Raw genomic sequence first — 9314 nt, 5'->3', positions numbered from 1 at the left:
GATTTGGTTTCCGAGGAGTAGTAAGTGAGGATCGCGGATTTTCAAGTTCGCCAGTTTTATTTAAGGGTTTTATCGATGAGTCTTGTGGTTTAGTTTAGTTTCTGCCGAGGAAAGTTCCCGAGAAGCCGAGTGGAGATGAGAGGTTCCTAATTAGTTTCAGTCGTAAGTGAAGCCCCTTTTCTTTTAAAATTCGAGGACGAATTTTTTTTTTAGGGGGGGAGAATGTAACACCCTAAATTTTTTATATATTTAATAATGAGTTTTTATTTAAGTTAATTTTAGCTTTATTTTTATTCGGTTTAATTGGAATGATTTAAATACAAATTTTGAATGTTCATGTTAGATAAATAAATGAGTTATTTTCTATACCCAATTAGTTTGAAATTTTAAGAAATTATTCAAGTAAATTATTTGAGAAATGATTATATTTTGGCTATTCAAATTTTCCCAAATGTATATTTATATAAGTAAAATTATATATTGAAAATTTTTAGAAGAAATTATAAAGGATGTTTTTATAAAAGCATTTTGAGAAAATTGGTATTATAATTGATTAGTAGTATTAAATTTTAAGTTGGAATTTGATTATTTAATTTAATTGTGTGTTAGGACTAAATTGAAAATTTATTTTGGAATAAGGATTGAAAGTATAATGTTATTTTTATGGGATTTTAATGGAAATTTGTGAGCTTGGTATTTTTATAAATAAATATGTCGGTCAGGAGTATTTTTGTAATTGTGTATTTCCAATAATTCAGATTTGGCCCAAATTAAATAGTTAGGGGCTTAATTGAAAGGCTTACTACGGGTTTCGGTGGCCTTAAGCCTACCCATTCCCTAGTGCCGGTCACGGGCCCACGGGTGGGGTCGTGACAATTTTGAATTTAACTAACATAGTAAAAAAACAAAGAAGATAACAATGAATTTATCGATCTATAAAAAAGAAATTTGTGAGAAATATAAAAATAAAGAAGTGGAGTTGAAAAAGATATTATTTATTTTTAGATAAAATAAAATAGATGACAAGAAAAAAAACTTCAATATATAGATAAAAAATTCTTTTCTAAAAAAATAGGAGAATAGAAGAAAAAAATAACAAGACAGAAAAGAAAGTCAAAATATTTATATTAGAAATAATTCAAGAAAAAAATTAAAAAATAAAATAAAATAGATAATATATTTTAAATATCTTATTTAAGAAAAGCTTAAAAAAAAAGATTAAATTATTAAAGAAAAAGAGAGAAAAAAAAGATTAAATTATCAAAGAACACACAAAATAAAAAAAAATGTTCTCAAACAATAAAAAAAATATCAAATAAGAAAAAAGACTATGCTATATTATATTATAATAATTTCAAGATGCATCTAAAAAAGGAAAAGTTTTGAAAATAAATCTTTTTATAATGAGAAACCAGTAATTTGAATTTAATTAATCTGGAATAAACAATAAGAAAAATAAGGATAAATTTAGCTGTCACAACAAATATAAAAATAATAAAATATTAAATTTATATATTATACACATATTTGTATTATAACATGTTAGAATACATAATAATAAAATTCTAAAAATATAGCAATATAGATAAAAATGACTTTAAAAAGAAAAAAATTATCTTTTAGAACACTATATTTTGTACACAAAACTCTGTCAGTTTGAATTTAACTAACATAGTAAAAAAAAAAAAAAATAGAAGATAACAATAAATTTACCGATCTATAAGAAAAATCCATGAAAAATATAAAAAATAAGTAGTGTGGTTGAAAATGATATTAGTTGCTTTTTAAACAAAATAAAATAAATGACAAGAAAAGAAATTAAAAGTTCTTTTTTAAAAAAGATAGGAGAATAGAAGAAAAAAATAACAAAAAGAAGGCATAATATTTATATTAAAAATAATTCAAGAAAAAAATAAAAAATTTAAATGAAATAAATAAAATATCTTAAATACCTCATTTAAAAAAAAAGTTAGATCATTAAAGAAAAAGAGAGAAAAAAATATATTAAAGAACACACAAAATCAAAAGAAATGTTCTCAAAAAATAGAAATATAATATCCTATAATATATTTCAAAATGCATCTAAGAAAGAGAAAACTTTGAAAATAAATTCTTTTTTAAAGAGAAACCAATAATTTGCATTTAACTAATCTAGAATAAAAAATAAAGATAAATTTAGCAGTCCATAAAAAAAAAAATTCATGACAATATAAAAATAATAATAAAAAAGTTGAACTGAAGAAGATTGTAGTCCCTTGTAAAGAAAATAAAATAATAACAAGAGAAAAAAAGCAAATAACTAAAATATGAGAATTTAAAATTTTTGTATTCATTGAAAATAGGAAAATAAGAATTAGAAGAAAAAGACAGTTATACATATAAAAATAAAAGAAGTTACAGAGTATCTAACAATGGAAAATACCTCATTTTAAATAGAACAGCTAAAAGAAAAAGATTGTATCATTAAAATGAAGAAAAAGAATATGTGGTACTAAATTTTATAAAAATTGACTTTAGAAAATAGAAATATACACCGAAAAAAAAAGAAAAAGCATCTTCCAACATACTCTTTTTATACAAATATAAACTACTAATTTAAATTTAATGAATTTGACATAAAATAAGTAAAAAGAATAAAAATAAATTTAAGAGTTCATTAAAAAAATTATATGGAAAGCCCGCTCCTACTCAAACTGGAAATTGCATAAATAGTGGAAGAACACGCCATTCGAATTAGCGTTGTGGCGTGAGGAGGCAAAAAGTCGGTGTCTCGATCGATACCTGTTTCAGAATAAGTTGCTTGGTGTTAAATGTATAGCCGCAAAAAAATTACATAAAGCATTTTACACTCGCTTTTCAGAAGAATAAAAACACCAAGTTGTTCGCAAAACAAATAAAAGATCTTTCATAAATGCTTTATTGAAAAAATAACGTTTACAAGCTCGAGAGATTTAAGGGACTTGTCAAGAAAGCTATAAAGGAAATTTTTTTTTTTTTCAATTCAACGAGACAAAAGTATTAGAAAAATAAAAAAATTAAATTAGAAAATAATAATAAAAATTATTATAATAAATATAAAAAAAAGAAGAAGAAATTGAGTTAAAAAAAGATAGTATATAAGTAAATAAAATAAAAAAGAAAAAGAAAAAGAATAAATAATTGATATATAGAATTTTAAAATATCTCTTTCACTAAAATAGGAAAATAAAATTAAATGAAGATAGAAATAGTTATACACAAGAAAGAAAGAATAATAAAAGAAAGAAAGTTACAGAACTTATATTAAAAGCAATAAGATAAAAATAATAAAAATTTTTAAATACTTCATTTCAAAAGAACACATCAAATAAAAATATATCCTTAAGAGAATATAAATACTATCATATAAAAAAAGTGATAATAAACTTTTAAAATAATATTACCAAAATACATAAATATTAGCATCAAAAGATAGAATACATCTAAAAAAACAAAATGTCTTCCAAAATATTCTTTTTAATATTAACTTATCCGACATGAAAAAAAAAATCTACCAATCCATAAAAACAAATTACAAAAATAATAAAAAACTGTATTGAAAAGAAACAAAATAGAATAGAATAGAATAATCCTAAGTAGTTAAATGCTTCCAGTAAAATACTATTAATTGGGATTAATAAATTCTGAAACATGAATTAACATACTAGTGCCAATTAATATACCATTGGATACGGGAGCCCATCCAATAAGAAAACAATTTTAAATGAGGAACTCTTTCTTATCATCATCATACTGGTACAAATCAATACTCTTCAACTCTTTCTTATCATAATTCATAAAGAGGATATTCTTATCATCATCATACTCATATCATATCAGGTTTCTAGTCCACAAGGAAATAAGAAAGGAAAAACAAAAAGAAGAAAAACTCGAGTCCATAACCAGAAAATGAAACCCCCACAATCCAAGTGCGCAGCAGAACAAATCCAAACTCATCCATAATCTCATACCATCCAAGTATGACAACTGAACCAGCCTAACTGGACCAGCCTTCGACATATAAAGTATCAGCATCAGTGATCTGTGGTTCTATATATCACATCAAACACTCATGGAACCAAGTGCTTAATGGCACCAGTGAATGTCATAGCAAAACCTCCTCCTCAGCATAGAATTTATGTAGCCCAGCAACAAACAATACCAAATCACTAAACTGGAACAATTCTCTCGCATATCCACCACAGGAAACATTGAAACCTAGGGAGCATGTGACCAGTTTTGTCACATTAACCAAAACAAAGGCTGCAAACATAAAACTGAGCTACAATTGCAAGGACTACTTCCACATAAAAAGATACAGAACCACCAAGTGTACTGCTGCTTATAAAACATCCGATAAACCCAGCGCTACAAGACATGTAACAGAATGAACTAAATTTGGGTAAGATGAAAAAAGAGTTGAGATAATATTAAGAAAGATGGTGAAGCAATCCAAACAAGATGTATTGACATGTCTTGAAACCTGAAAAGGAAACACAATTCAAGCAAAGGTTCTTGCTCAATTCAGACATGTCTTTCAGTAGCAGATGCTGAGAAGGAACTCTTTCATGATTTTAACAGCCACCGAGTGAGATTAAGAATGATCCTGAAGGCAAAAAGTCATACAACTGATGCTCACAATCACTGTTATGGAAGGAAGGCCCAAAAACCGACGTCTCAATCTTTCAGCTCCACAAGAAACCATCAAGAACCAGCACCACAAGAAACCATCAAGAACCAACACTATATTCGAAACCTGTATGACTAATTTAAAAGTGATATTCACCAAAACTTATATTCGAAAATTCTAGCTAGAATTCAGGAGGCAAAAGATCAACAAATGCAGACTGGCATCTAAGATATAAGAAAAAACAAGCCAATTTGAAATCTTTTCGCCACACGAGAATCCAAAAAGTTCAGGATTCAGAAGGCATATAATCAAGAAATGTAGATTGGGATATAAGAAAAGCCGTTTTTTCAATCTTAGCACAAATATGTCTTCACAAACTGAGTCGTCAAAACTAAAATAGCACAGAACACAAACCCGAAAAATCCCTTTCTTTTTCTCAATCTTTATCCTTATGCTAATAGGCCAAGAGGGACTCCTAGGAAGCAGGCAGCCAAATCACCAAATTAGAAGATCATATAAAACAAAAGTTGGAAAGAATCGTTCAACATACTATCAAATTGGATAATCAAACCAAATCATCAAGGGGGAAAGAAACAAATTCAAAGATCACAACACTTTTTACACCACGCTCTAGGATGACTAAATCAATTAATTTCTTACCATTAAATACCACTAAATTAATCAAAAGACAAGGTGAAATGAAGTTTGAAAAATCATTCAATATACTGTCAAGTTGATAGACGATCCAAATCATATAAGGGAAGAAGAAACCAATTCAAAATTCTGAAAAAATAAATCCCACATCAAACCAGTTCTTCTACCATAAGAAGTCAGTCTACAATATTCCGATGTGGAACCAAAACTTGCAAATAAATCAAAACCGAATAGCACTAACATAATGTAATGCAACAACTCAGTCTAAGAAGATAACAAGCTGATGTTACGAGATACTGTAAACTGAAGATCATAATAAGTTGCATCATGGAACAATTACAGCTGAAGATTTATGTGAGTTACCACTGCACCATTCATCAACAACACAACCAACAATACAAGATGCAAAACACGGGCCAGCCTTCAAAGTCACAAAGATCACAGCATCAGTTATCAGTAGTCTATGTATCACATCCAACATTGTTGGCAAATGTATATTATCAGCAAGTTAAAAGACCATCAGCATCATTCTATTGTTTAATGACAATTAGTAAGGATCTATATCATTATTGGACACCACCAAAAATGAAATGTACTAAAACACCTCATACAAAGCCCAAGTGGGCAGAAAAAGGAAAGATGGCCACCACATATAGGTTCTTATCCAATTCAGACACGTATAAGAAACAGAATACCAATTGATCAAAATTGTTGAAAAGAACTCCCCCATGATTTTAATGTCTGATATGACTGCATGAAATTAAGGATGACTGAAAAGAAGGCAAAAATTCCTCAGCCTATATGATTCTAATTATTAACGAGAAGGCAAAGAGTCCTCAGCATTATATGATTCTAATCATTAACAGGATGAAAAAATAATACTGTACGGCAAAAGGATGCATTTCTAGTCTTACATATATTATCCATTTTAAAGGAAACACATACAAAAAGATCAACTTAAATTCTTCACCTTTTATAAGAATTTGAAAAAACAACCAAAAAGCAGAAAGAACAGAGGATAGTCTACAAACCCCTTGATCACAAAAACCGAACAAAGCTCCCTTATCATATTGATCAACAAGCTGATAACTCCACCACTTTTTAGAAATATAAAATCATAAGAATTTGTAGTGTGTAGAAAACCCATTTATCAATCTACGCAGGCACATCTCCACAAGCTGGTGGAATCCTAAAAAAGGACACGCCAATGCTTAAAATTCATCACTATCAAGAATTAATCAAATAAACCATAAAATAGTCGATAGTTATTTAAGAAAAACCATTATTTCAGTATTAGCACTCATATCTCCACAAGCTGGTTGAGTCCTGGAAAAAGAACACAACCAATACTAAGAAAATTTACCACCATCAAGAGTCAACTAAATCACATAATTGAGAAACATTATCCGGGAAAATCCTTGTTTCAATCGTAGAACACATATCGCTCCACAAGTTGATGGAATCCCAGGCAATTTTCAATCTTGGAGAATATATTGCTTCACAAGCTAATGGGAACCTTGCAAATCAACCAAAACCCAAAATCCACAACTATTTAGAGGGAGACCTCTAAAAACTGATTTTTAATCTTTGGGACACACAAGCAACCCTCAAAACTGCAATGAAAAATATTGAAGTGGATTCAATCACAATCCCATTTTTTAATGTTTCTATGCAGGATTTACAAGGCAAAAAGTCAAGAAATGTAGACCGACATCTATGAAAACCAACTGATTTTGCAACCCTCAAAACCCAACAACACTATAAGGAAGTGTAAGACAAATTTTAGGGCGAGATCTAATAAATCCCATTTTTTAATTTTTAGTCACGTGTTTTCTCTAAATGATAATAGAACCTGGAAAAACCATACAATCCAAACACTCGGAAAACAAACATAATCAGGATTTGGAAAGCATCAATAAAGAAACAGATCAAATATTTAATCTTTAGAAACAGAAACAACCCACAAAACTCATATTTATGAGGAAGTGTAATGACGAGGATCAAAGAAAACCTTACCTTCATATTTTCAGATGCATAAAAAAAGGAAAAACCCATAGGATCAAATGTACATGTGACCTAAGAAAACCGATGATCTAATCTTTTAACCACACAAGCAACCCGCAAAACTCACATTATCAGGAAGTGTAATGATAAAGATTAAAGGCAATATTTCAATCTGTTAGATGTATAAAATCAAGAAAATCCCTTATCAAAATGGACCAGCCTTTGACAAATCAACGATCTCAGCTTCAGTAATCTGTGGTCTATATATCACATCCAACACTCTCACAAAAAGTGTGATCAGCTAATCACAAAATTGTAGACAGGAAGCTAAGAAATCACAATTTTTCAGGATTAGCACCCATATATCCACAAGTTGGTGGAATCCTGGAAAAGAAAAAACAACAACCAAGACTAAGACAATCCTACTTTGGGAGAAAGGAGGAAAACATCCAACCTGACGGAGACCGAAGGGGACTGCTGAAATCAATAAACAAATAAATGGCAGAGTTTCGAAGTAAAGTTTGGAAAAACTGATTTTTCAGTGTTAAAATACACATCACCCCGCAGGCTGATGAACCCTTGGCAATTTTAACTTTGGATTACATATTATTTCACAAGTTGATGGAATTCTGAAAAATTAGACAACTAGTGCTCAAAATCACTGTTGTGTAAAGGAGATCCAGAAAGCCAATGTCTCAATATTATTAGCCACATGTTGCTCCAAACAGGATCTGGGAAAACCACACGCCCATACCGAAAACCCAACAAATTTCAGGGTTTAGGAGGCGTATAATCAAGAAATGTAGATTGGGATCTAAGAAACGCCATGTTTCAATCTTAGCACAAATATATCTCCACAAACTGATGAATTAAATATAAAGTAGCATAGAATAAGAACCAAGAAACCCTTTTCTTTCAATCTTTATCCTTATGCAAATGGGACGGGAGGGACTCCTATGAAGCAGGCAGCCAAATCACCAGTTCTATTCAAGATGACCAAATCACCAGTTCTATTCAAGATGATATATGAATGAACCGAATAATTAAAAGATCATATAAAACAAAGTTCAAAAGAATTGTTCAACATATTCTTAAGTGGATAATCGAACATAATCAAAGAGAAAGAGACAAATCAAAGATCACACCACTTTTTAAACAATGATCTAGGGTGCACATCAAATCATTAATTTCTTACCATTAAATACCAATAAATCCATTAATCAATAGACAAGTTGAAATAAAGTTTGAAAATCATTCAATATTGTCAAGTCGACGGAAGAACCAAATGGTCCAAGAACAAATTCAATATTCCAAAAAAACCCCACATCAAACCAATTATCATGCCGTAAGAAGACAGTCTACAATGTTCCAGTTTGGAACCAAATATTGCACATAAATCAAAGTGAAATTCATTACTTTTCAAAAGATTTCCTTGTTTCAATGAGAAGCAATTAGCTAATCTTACGAGAATTGCTTGTTGAGCACGCTTTTGCTTTTTAAAAAATTGAAAGAAATAGGGCTGGGCTGAAATTCTAGAAAATTCATTTATGATATAAAAAGATAATATTATGAAGAAACTCTATATAGTAGTTCCAATTATTCTTTTTGGATTATTAGCATCATAAAATGAAATAACTCAGCCCAACAAGAAAACAAAAACGATGTTACGGGAGACTGTAAACTGACAATCAGAATGGTGAAAGTGTATCATGCAACATATGCAACTGAAGGTTAATGCAGGTTACTACTGCACCAATAATTCATCAACAACACAACCGATGGTACAAGATGCAAAAGACGGGCCAGCCTTCAAAATAACGAAGATCTCTCAGTCAGTGATCAGTAGTCTAACTATCACATCCAACACTACTGGAAAATGTATAATCAACAAGTTAAAAGGATGAGCAACATTATCCTGACATCAATGAGGATATATATGATTATTGTACACCGAAAAACATGGAATGTACTAATATGCCTCATTCATAGCATAACAAGTGGGCAAAAC

Source organism: Ricinus communis, chromosome 5 (assembly GCF_019578655.1).
Source record: "Ricinus communis isolate WT05 ecotype wild-type chromosome 5, ASM1957865v1, whole genome shotgun sequence".
Taxonomy (NCBI): domain Eukaryota; kingdom Viridiplantae; phylum Streptophyta; class Magnoliopsida; order Malpighiales; family Euphorbiaceae; genus Ricinus; species Ricinus communis.
This window is presented reverse-complemented; position numbering follows the sequence as displayed.